Source organism: Littorina saxatilis, unplaced genomic scaffold (assembly GCF_037325665.1).
Source record: "Littorina saxatilis isolate snail1 unplaced genomic scaffold, US_GU_Lsax_2.0 scaffold_890, whole genome shotgun sequence".
Taxonomy (NCBI): domain Eukaryota; kingdom Metazoa; phylum Mollusca; class Gastropoda; order Littorinimorpha; family Littorinidae; genus Littorina; species Littorina saxatilis.
Window position 1 is genome coordinate 12,009 of NW_027126764.1, and position 12,173 is coordinate 24,181.

General features: G+C 41.9%; 3 long non-coding RNA genes across 5 annotated transcripts; 2 read left to right on the forward strand and 1 right to left on the reverse strand.

The window, feature by feature from the left end:
* Positions 1-1,598: 1,598 nt before the first annotated feature.
* LOC138955257 (uncharacterized) lies at positions 1,599-3,009 on the forward strand. The gene is made up of 3 exons (XR_011452161.1): positions 1,599-1,798; positions 1,957-2,272; positions 2,744-3,009. It is a non-coding gene; the product is annotated as an uncharacterized lncRNA (long non-coding RNA).
* Positions 3,010-3,423: 414 nt separating this feature from the next.
* On the forward strand, positions 3,424-4,761 carry LOC138955258 (uncharacterized). Of its 3 annotated transcripts, none has more exons than XR_011452164.1 (4): positions 3,424-3,454; positions 3,534-3,691; positions 4,403-4,548; positions 4,709-4,761. It is a non-coding gene; the product is annotated as an uncharacterized lncRNA (long non-coding RNA). The 3 variants fall into 3 exon arrangements; XR_011452163.1 differs by lacking the exons at positions 3,424-3,454; positions 3,534-3,691 and adding exons at positions 4,072-4,086; positions 4,245-4,323; XR_011452162.1 differs by lacking the exons at positions 3,424-3,454; positions 3,534-3,691 and adding an exon at positions 4,219-4,323.
* Positions 4,700-11,816, reverse strand: LOC138955259 (uncharacterized). The gene is made up of 3 exons (XR_011452165.1): positions 11,652-11,816; positions 10,507-10,592; positions 4,700-5,494 (listed from the first exon to the last, which is right to left on the reverse strand). It is a non-coding gene; the product is annotated as an uncharacterized lncRNA (long non-coding RNA).
* Positions 11,817-12,173: the final 357 nt, after the last annotated feature.

The window sequence follows — 12,173 nt, forward strand, 5'->3', positions numbered from 1 at the left end:
AAACTCAGACACAAACAGACACACCAACAAACTCAGACACAAACAGACACACCAACAAACTCAGACACAAACAGACACACCAACAAACTCAGACACAAACAGACACACCAACAAACTCAGACACAAACAGACACACCAACAAACTCAGACACAAACAGACACACCAACACACTCAGACACAAACCGACACACCAACACACTCAAACACAAACAGACACACCAACACACTCAGACACAAACAGACACACCAACACACTCATACACAAACAGACACACCAACACACTCAGACACACCAACACACTCAGACACAAACAGACACACCAACACACTCAGACACACACAGACACACCAACACACTCAGACACAAACAGACACACCAACACACTCAGACACAAACAGACACACCAACACACTCAGACACACACAGACACACCAACAAACTCAGACACAAACAGACACACCAACACACTCAGACACACCAACACACTCAGACACAAACAGACACACCAACACACTCAGACACAAACAGACACACCAACACACTCAGACACACACTGACACACCAACACACTCAGACACAAACAGACACACCAACACACTCAGACACAAACAGACACACCAACACACTCAGACACACACAGACACACCAACACACTCAGACACAAACAGACACACCAACACACTCAGCCACACACAGACACACCAACACACACAGACACACACAGACACACCAACCTACTCAGACACAAACAGACACACCAACACACTCAGACACACACAGACACACCAACACACTCAGACACAAACAGACACACCAACACACTCAGACACAAACAGACACACCAACACACTCAGACACACACACAGACACACCAACAAACTCAGACACAAACAGACACACCAACACACTCAGACACAAACAGACACACCAACACACTCAGACACAAACAGACACACCAACACACTCAGACACAAACAGACACACCAACACACTCAGACACACACACAGACACACCAACAAACTCAGACACAAACAGACACACCAACAAACTCAGACACAAACAGACACACCAACACACTCAGACACAAACAGACACACCAACACACTCAGACACACACACAGACACACCAACAAACTCAGACACAAACAGACACACCAACAAACTCAGACACAAACAGACACACCAACACACTCAGACACACACACAGACACACCAACACACTCAGACACACAAACAGACACACCAACACACTCAGACACACACACAGACACACCAACAAACTCAGACACACACACAGACACACCAACAAACTCAGACACAAACAGACACACCAACACACTCAGACACAAACAGACACACCAACACACTCAGACACACACACAGACACACCAACAAACTCAGACACAAACAGACATACCAACACACTCAGGCACAAACAGACACACCAACAAACTCAGACACAAACAGACACACCAACAAACTCAGACACAAACAGACACACCAACAAACTCAGACACACACAGACACACCAACAAACTCAGACACACACAGACACACCAACACACTCAGACACACCAACACACTGAGCTACACGCTTTCAAAGCTATCAAACAACAACACCCGCTTTCAAACCCAAACAACAGAAAAACCATAAAACAAAAAGACCTGCATTGAAAACCAAAGATTATTTATTAGAGCTACTCTTGTTAAAGATAGGTGAACAACAAGTTATCTAGGTTATACCTCACATTAAAAACTAAAGATCATTTATTAGAGCTACTCTTGTTAAAGCTAGGTGAACAACAAGTTATCTAGGTTATACCTCACATTGAAAACCAAAGATCATTTATTAGAGTTACTCTTGTGAAAGATAGGTGAACAACAAGTTATCTAGGTTATACCTCACATTGAAAACTAAAGATCATTTATTAGAGCTACTCGTGTGAAAGATAGGTGAACAACAAGTTATCTAGGTTATACCTCACATTAAAAACTAAAGATCATTTATTAGAGCTACTCTTGTTAAAGCTAGGTGAACAACAAGTTATCTAGGTTATACCTCACATTGAAAACCAAAGATCATTTATTAGAGCTACTCGTGTTAAAGCTAGGTGAACAACAAGTTATCTAGGTTATACCTCACATTGAAAACCAAAGATCATTTATTAGAGCTACTCGTGTTAAAGATAGGTGAACAACAAGTTATCTAGGTTATACCTCACATTGAAAACCAAAGATCATTTATTAGAGCTACTCTTGTTAAAGCTAGGTGAACAAGTTATCTAGGTTATACCTCACATTGAAAACCAAAGATCATTTATTAGAGTTACTCTTGTGAAAGATAGGTGAACAACAAGTTATCTAGGTTATACCTCACATTGAAAACCAAAGATCATTTATTAGAGCTACTCGTGTTAAAGCTGGGTGAACAACAAGTTATCTAGGGTATACCTCACATTGAAAACTAAAGATCATTTATTAGAGCTACTCGTGTTAAAGCTAGGTGAACAACAAGTTATCAAGGTTATACCTCACATTGAAAACCAAAGATCATTTATTAGAGCTACTCTTGTTAAAGATAGGTGAACAACAAGTTATCAAGGTTATACCTCACATTGAAAACCAAAGATCATTTATTAGAGCTACTCTTGTTAAAGATAGGTGAACAACAAGTTATCAAGGTTATACCTCACATTGAAAACCAAAGATTATTTATTAGAGCTACTCTTGTTAAAGATAGGTGAACAACAAGTTATCTAGGTTATACCTCACATTAAAAACTAAAGATCATTTATTAGAGCTACTCTTGTTAAAGATAGGTGAACAACAAGTTATCTAGGTTATACCTCACATTAAAAACTAAAGATCATTTATTAGAGCTACTCTTGTTAAAGCTAGGTGAACAACAAGTTATCTAGGTTATACCTCACATTAAAAACTAAAGATCATTTATTAGAGCTACTCTTGTTAAAGCTAGGTGAACAACAAGTTATCCAGGTTATACCTCGCATTGAAAACCAAAGATCATTTATTAGAGCTACTCGTGTTAAAGATAGGTGAACAACAAGTTATCTAGGTTATACCTCACATTGAAAACCAAAGATCATTTATTAGAGCTACTCTTGTTAAAGATAGGTGAACAACAAGTTATCAAGGTTATACCTCACATTGAAAACCAAAGATCATTTATTAGAGCTACTCTTGTTAAAGCTAGGTGAACAACAAGTTATCAAGGTTATACCTCACATTGAAAACCAAAGATCATTTATTAGAGCTACTCTTGTTAAAGCTAGGTGAACAACAAGTTATCAAGGTTATACCTCACATTGAAAACCAAAGATCATTTATTAGAGCTACTCTTGTTAAAGCTAGGTGAACAACAAGTTATCTAGGTTATACCTCACATTGAAAACCAAAGATCATTTATTAGAGCTACTCTTGTTAAAGCTAGGTGAACAACAAGTTATCTAGGTTATACCTCACATTGAAAACCAAAGATTATTTATTAGAGCTACTCTTGTTAAAGATAGGTGAACAACAAGTTATCTAGGTTATACCTCACATTAAAAACTAAAGATCATTTATTAGAGCTACTCTTGTTAAAGATAGGTGAACAACAAGTTATCTAGGTTATACCTCACATTAAAAACTAAAGATCATTTATTAGAGCTACTCTTGTTAAAGCTAGGTGAACAACAAGTTATCCAGGTTATACCTCGCATTGAAAACCAAAGATCATTTATTAGAGCTACTCGTGTTAAAGATAGGTGAACAACAAGTTATCTAGGTTATACCTCACATTGAAAACCAAAGATCATTTATTAGAGCTACTCTTGTTAAAGATAGGTGAACAACAAGTTATCAAGGTTATACCTCACATTGAAAACCAAAGATCATTTATTAGAGCTACTCTTGTTAAAGCTAGGTGAACAACAAGTTATCAAGGTTATACCTCACATTGAAAACCAAAGATCATTTATTAGAGCTACTCTTGTTAAAGCTAGGTGAACAACAAGTTATCAAGGTTATACCTCACATTGAAAACCAAAGATCATTTATTAGAGCTACTCTTGTTAAAGCTAGGTGAACAACAAGTTATCTAGGTTATACCTCACATTGAAAACCAAAGATCATTTATTAGAGCTACTCTTGTTAAAGATAGGTGAACAACAAGTTATCTAGGTTATACCTCACATTAAAAACCAAAGATTATTTATTAGAGCTACTCTTGTTAAAGATAGGTGAACAACAAGTTATCTAGGTTATACCTCACATTAAAAACTAAAGATCATTTATTAGAGCTACTCGTGTTAAAGCTAGGTGAACAACAAGTTATCAAGGTTATACCTCACATTGAAAACCAAAGATTATTTATTAGAGCTACTCTTGTTAAAGATAGGTGAACAACAAGTTATCTAGGTTATACCTCACATTAAAAACTAAAGATCATTTATTAGAGCTACTCTTGTTAAAGCTAGGTGAACAACAAGTTATCTAGGGTATATCACACAATGGAAAAGAAGAGCTGAACATAACATCTAAAATGTAATCTGAGGAAAATAAGGTTGACATTTCATTCACGATTTCTATCAGCAGTCTTACGATTTCTCTTGTTATGAATTTCATTTTAACAAGAAGTTATGTTTGCAAAGCGTCCCTATTAGCTGAATGTACTATCCAGTTTATGTTTAAGCATATCTATTAGCTGAATGTACTATCCAGTTTACGTTTAAGCATATGTATTCCACAACAATCTATGAGAAAAGCTCATACAAACTGTTACAGATTACATAAGAGCACATCTACAATATTACTGAAACATTTATCATATTATAATATAATTCTACAAACAAAACTTGAGACAAATTCAATGCAACAATATTTTCATAACTTCTTATTAAAGCAATTTGTTGAAGACGGTGTTTTTGTGGCGTTTGTACCCAAACATTCCTACAGTGAATTGATTCTCTCAAGCAATTATTATCTTCTGTTGTTTGTATTGAACTAGCAACACTGATTGCCCTGACCTTAACGTTTAAACATGAACAGGTAATTGAATTACTGTAAATAAAATATATATCACATGCACGGGTCTTGCCTCGTTGTACATTGGCCTGTCTGTATTCAGTGTTGATAAAACAGAAGAGCCAAAGAGTGTACACGGAACGTCTGCTGTAGTTTATTTACGTATTTTAAACGAAAAACATTCTCATGAATAGCTCTTGATAAAGTGTACTACATTGGTAAACATGGGTACACGGCGAAATGGATTGACAACAGTGTCTGTTTATATCAAGGGAACTTTGAGTCCGTCTTATTATGATGTGAGGCCGACACAGTAGTCTCCCTTGTCCTGACAGCACAGTAGGGGTGTTTGCCGTCAGACATGTGGATGTTGAAGAGCTGTTCCTATCCTGTGAAGACACGTGAAGCTCGCTGCACGGAGATCTGGCTGTCTGCAGCTGCTGCCCTAGCCCAACTGCACATGTCACTGCAAAGAGAAACATATAAATAGAGAATACTACATGGCTTGCTGTGTTGTACCAAATGAACACGAGTTGTTTTTTGAACTAATGAACTGCGAGCGAAAGCTAGCTTTTCAATATTTGAAAAAGCAACGAGTGTGGTTTAAACGATATTGGTATCTCATGAGTCGTCTCTCTCACGTATGTGTGATACATCCATATCATTCCCTGTAACCAGACCTCACTGGTTTGAACGATATTGTTATCTCACGAGTCGTCTCTCTCACGTATGTGTGATACATACATATCATTCCCTGTAACCAGACCTCACTGGTTTGAACGATATTGTTATCTCACGAGTCGTCTCTCTCACGTATGTGTGATACATACATATCATTCCCTGTAACCAGACCTCACTGGTTTGAACGATATTGTTATCTCACGAGTCGTCTCTCTCACGTATGTGTGATACATACATATCATTCCCTGTAACCAGACCTCACTGGTTTGAACGATATTGTTATCTCACGAGTCGTCTCTCTCACGTATGTGTGATACATACATATCATTCCCTGTAACCAGACCTCACTGGTTTGAACGATATTGTTATCTCACGAGTCGTCTCTCTCACGTATGTGTGATACATACATATCATTCCCTGTAACCAGACCTCACTGGTTTGAACTATATTGTTATCTCATGAGTCGTCTCTCTCACGTATGTGTGATACATACATATCATCTCCTGCAAGAAGATCTCGCTGGTTTGAACTATATTGTTATCTCATGAGTCGTCTCTCTCACGTATGTGTGATACATACATATCATCTCCTGCAAGAAGATCTCGCTGGTTTGAACAATATTGTTATCTCATGAGTCGTCTCTCTCACGTATGTAGTATACGATAGATCCCTGCGCCTTGAGTCCGAGTCTGGAGATACGCGCGCGATATACGACTTCATATAACATACATGTCATTCCCTTTAACGAGACCTTGCTGGTTAGATGCGACTTCTTCTTCTTCTTCTTTTTCTTCTGCGTTCGTAGGCTGAAACTCCCACGTACACTCGTGTTTTTGCACGAGTGGAGATGTACGTGTATGACCGTTTTTACCCCGCCATTCAGGCATGCAGCCATACGCCGCTTTCGGAGGATGCATGCTGGGTATTTTCCTGTTTCTTTAACCCACCGAACTCTGACATGGGTTACAGTTTTCTTTCCGTGCGCACTTGGTCTTGTGCTTGCGTGTACACACGAAGGGGGATAAGGCACTAGCAAGTCTGCACATCAGTTGAGCTGGGAGATCGAAAAATATCTCCACCTTAACCCACCAGGCGCGGCCGGGATTCAAACCCACGACCTTCCGATTTGGAGGCCGGCGTCTTACCACCGAGCTTTTGCACCCGTCATTTGGTGCAAAAACACGAGTGTAGGCGGGCGTTAGATGCGTCAAAAACATTTGTATTGTGTTAGTACTCATATAAATGGAATATAAAGAGTTGCTATTGTATCTTCATCTATTCATGCCGGATATAAAGGCTACCTGTCAGTGTCCAGCTACACTTAACATGGTGGAGGACTTGTTATTACCTGTCAGTGTCTAGCTACACTTAACATGGTGGAGGACCTGTTCTGACCTGTCAGTGGGACAGCTACACTTAACATGGTGGAGGACCTGTTCTGACCTGTCAGTGGGACAGCTACACTTAACATGGTGGAGGACTTGTTCTGACCTGTCAGTGTCCAGCTACACTTAACATGGTGGAGGACTTGTTCTGACCTGTCAGTGGGACAGCTACACTTAACATGGTGGAGGACTTGTTCTGACCTGTCAGTGGGACAGCTACACTTAACATGGTGGAGGACTTGTTCTGACCTGTCAGTGTCCAGCTACACTTAACATGGTGGAGGACTTGTTCTGACCTGTCAGTGGGACAGCTACACTTAACATGGTGGATGACTTGTTCTGACCTGTCAGTGGGCCAGCTACACTTAACATGGTGGAGGACTTGTTCTGACCTGTCAGTGTCCAGCTACACTTAACATGGTGGATGACTTGTTCTGACCTGTCAGTGGGACAGCTACACTTAACATGGTGGAGGACTTGTTCTGACCTGTCAGTGTCCAGCTACACTTAACATGGTGGAGGACTTGTTCTGACCTGTTAGTGGGACAGCTACACTTAACATGGTGGAGGACTTGTTCTGACCTGTCAGAGGGACAGCTACACTTAACACGGTGGAGGACTTGTTCTGACCTGTTAGTGAGACAACTACACTTAACATGGTGGAGGACTTGTTCTGACCTGTCAGTGTCCAGCTACACTTAACATGGTGGAGGACTTGTTCTGACCTGTCAGTGGGACATCTACACTTAGCATGGTGGGGGACTTGTTATGACCTGTCAGTGGGACTGCTACACTTAACATGGTGGAGGACTGGTTATGACCTGTCAGCTACACTTAACATGGTGGAGGACTTGTTCTGACCTGTCAGTGTCCAGCTACACTTAACATGGTGGAGGACTTGTTCTGACCTGTCAGTGGGACAGCTACACTTAACATGGTGGAGGACTTGTTCTGACCTGTCAGCTACACTTAACATGGTGGAGGACTTGTTCTGACCTGTCAGTGCGACTGCTACACTTAACATGGTGGAGGACTTGTTCTGACCTGTCAGTGAGACTGCTACACTTAACACGGTGGAGGACTTGTTATGACCTGTCAGTGGGACTGCTACACTTAACATGGTGGAGGACTTGTTATGACCTGTCAGTGCGACTGCTACACTTAACATGGTGGAGGACTTGTTCTGACCTGTCAGTGCGACAGCTACACTTAACATGGTGGAGGACTTGTTCTGACCTGTCAGTGGGACAGCTACACTTAACATGGTGGAGGACTTGTTCTGACCTGTCAGTGGGACAGCTACACTTAACATGGTGGAGGACCTGTTCTGACCTGTCAGTGGGACAGCTACACTTAACATGGTGGAGGACCTGTTCTGACCTGTCAGCTACACTTAACATGGTGGAGGACTTGTTCTGACCTGTCAGTGTCCAGCTACACTTAGCATGGTGGAGGACTTGTTATGATCTGTCAGTGCGACAGCTACACTTAACATGGTGGAGGACTTGTTCCGATCTGTCAGTGTCTAGCTACACTTAACATGGTGGAGGACTTGTTCTGACCTGTCAGTGTCTAGCTACACTTAACATGGTGGAGGACCTGTTCTGACCTGTCAGTGTCTAGCTACACTTAACATGGTGGAGGACTTGTTCTGACCTGTCAGTGTCTAGCTACACTTAACATGGTGAAGGACTTGTTCCGATCTGTCAGTGTCTAGCTACACTTAACATGGTGGAGGACTTGTTCTGACCTGTCAGTGTCTAGCTACACTTAACATGGTGGAGGACTTGTTATTACCTGTCAGTGTCTAGCTACACTTAACATGGTGGAGGACTTGTTATTACCTGTCAGTGTCTAGCTACACTTAACATGGTGGAGGACTTGTTCTGACCTGTCAGTGTTCAGCTACACTTAACATGGTGGAGGACTTGTTCTGACCTGTCAGTGGGACAGCTACACTTAACATGGTGGAGGACCTGTTCTGACCTGTCAGTGGGACAGCTACACTTAACATGGTGGAGGACTTGTTCTGACCTGTCAGTGTTCAGCTACACTTAACATGGTGGATGACTTGTTCTGACCTGTCAGTGGGACAGCTACACTTAACATGGTGGAGGACTTGTTCTGACATGTCAGTGTTCAGCTACACTTAACATTGTGGAGGACTTGTTCTGACATGTCAGTGTTCAGCTACACTTAACATGGTGGAGGACTTGTTCTGACATGTCAGTGTTCAGCTACACTTAACATGGTGGAGGACTTGTTCTGACATGTCAGTGTTCAGCTACACTTAACATGGTGGAGGACTTGTTCTGACATGTCAGTGTTCAGCTACACTTAACATTGTGGAGGACTTGTTCTGACCTGTCAGTGTTCAGCTACACTTAACATTGTGGAGGACTTGTTCTGACCTGTCAGTGTTCAGCTACACTTAACATTGTGGAGGACTTGTTCTGACCTGTCAGTGGGACAGCTACACTTAACATTGTGGAGGACTTGTTCTGACCTGTCAGTGTTCAGCTACACTTAACATTGTGGAGGACTTGTTCTGACCTGTCAGTGTTCAGCTACACTTAACATGGTGGAGGACTTGTTCTGACCTGTTAGTGTTCAGCTACACTTAACATTGTGGAGGACTTGTTCTGACCTGTCAGTGTTCAGCTACACTTAACATGGTGGAGGACTTGTTCTGACCTGTTAGTGTTCAGCTACACTTAACATTGTGGAGGACTTGTTCTGACCTGTCAGTGGGACAGCTACACTTAACATGGTGGAGGACTTGTTCTGACCTGTCAGTGGGACAGCTACACTTAACATGGTGGAGGACTTGTTCTGACCTGTCAGTGGGCCAGCTACACTTAACATGGTGGAGGACTTGTTCTGACCTGTCAGTGAGACAGCTACACTTAACATGGTGGAGGACTTGTTCTGACCTGTCAGTGGGACAGCTACACTTAACATGGTGGAGGACTTGTTCTGACCTGTCAGTGGGACAGCTACACTTAACACGGTGGAGGACTTGTTCTGACCTGTCAGTGGGACAGCTACACTTAACATGGTGGAGGACTTGTTCTGACCTGTCAGTGGGTCAGCTACACTTAACACGGTGGAGGACTTGTTCTGACCTGTCAGTGGGACTGCTACACTTAACATGGTGGAGGACTTTTTCTGACCTGTCAGTGGGACTGCTACACTTAACATGGTGGAGGACTTGTTCTGACCTGTCAGTGGGACTGCTACACTTAACATGGTGGAGGACTTGTTCTGACCTGTCAGTGGGACTGCTACACTTAACATGGTGGAGGACTTGTTCTGACCTGTCAGTGGGACTGCTACACTTAACATGGTGGAGGACTTGTTCTGACCTGTCAGTGTCTAGCTACACTTAACATGGTGGAGGGCTTGTTCTGACCTGTTTCTTGTCAGAGGTATGTGCATCACTCAGCACAAACATGGCTTGCTCACTCTCAAACTTCTGCAGCCGCCATTGTTCGTCATCTGCACACACATCAATGTGGTTCATATACACACACACACAGCAATGTGGTTCATATACACACATATCAATGTGGTTCATATATACACACATCAATGTGGTTCATATACACACACATCAATGTGGTTCATATACACACACATCAATGTGGTTCATATACACACACATCAATGTGGTCCGTCGCGATATAACCTTGAATGGTTGAAAACGACGTTAAACACCAAATAAAGAAAGAAACATCAATGTGGTTCATATACACTGTTAGTTCATGTGATGCATAATGAGAATACTACATGGCTTGCTGTGTCGTACCAGATTGACACGAGTTGTTATTTTAAATATTGAACTGCGAGCGAAAGCGACCTGTTTACTATTTGAAAAAGCAACGAGTGTAAAGCTGGTACGATACAGCAAGCCATGTAGTATTCTGTTTATCCTACATACTGTACTTACGTGTATTTACTGAAAATGTCCTGCAGTCGAGGCAGCTAAATTGAAGACGTTTGTTTTGGAACCTCGATCTCTTCTAAAGCTTCGTGCAATCTATTACGTCAAAGACGTCACTCTGAAAGTGTGGCGTGACGTGTATTTCCAAAAAAATTAATCGAGGGTAATTAACGAGCGCAATTTTTGTTTCTATAATAACGTTTGTCTCGGTCACTTTGGCATCATAGCAGTGGACAAACAGGTCCATGATGCAAGACTTGCTTGACATGACCTCATTTACATGATATACACACGTGTGATTTGAACGATTATTATCTCACGGGTGTCTCTCACGGATGTAGGATAAATGCTATTATCTACGTCATGTATTGCTTCTGTAGTATTGTCTACAGTCATATATACTGTCCAGACAGAAAGGAACAAGGAAAGACGCAATAAACACTGCTGACAGTATTGTCTACAGTCATATCCACTGTCCAGACAGAAAGGAACAAGGAAAGACGCAATAAACACTGCTGACAGTATTGTCTACAGTCATATCCACTGTCCAGACAGAAAGGAACAAGGAAAGACGCAATAAACACCGCTGACAGTGTTGCGCTGTCTTCACTCACACGTGGTCTGTTTTGACGTGTGGATGACCTCTGAGACGTTGACCTCTGCATCGTCTGCTGTGGTGCCCTTGGCTTTGGCCGTCAGTGTGGGGTCATCGCGCCACAGCATGACGCGTTTGGTGCCGTCAGGGACACTGTACTTGTCTGCACAGCACACACAATACATTATTCACAGGGTCTCAGCAACCCCTAACAACACTGTTGATGTATGCATAAGACACACAGATAACGCGCCAGGCTGGTCTATCTAGCTCCACTAACAACACTGTTGCTGATGCATAAGACACACAGATAACGAGCCAGGCTGGTCTATCTAGCTTCTGTAACAACACTGTTGCTGGATGCATAAAACGCACAGATAACGCGTCAGGCTGGTCTATCTAGCTCCTGTAACAACACTGTTGCTAGATGCATAAGACACACAGATAACGCGTCAGGCTGGTCTATCTAGCTCCCGTAACAACACTGTTGCTGTGTTCATAAGACACACATATAATGCGTCAGGCTGGTCTATCTAGCTCC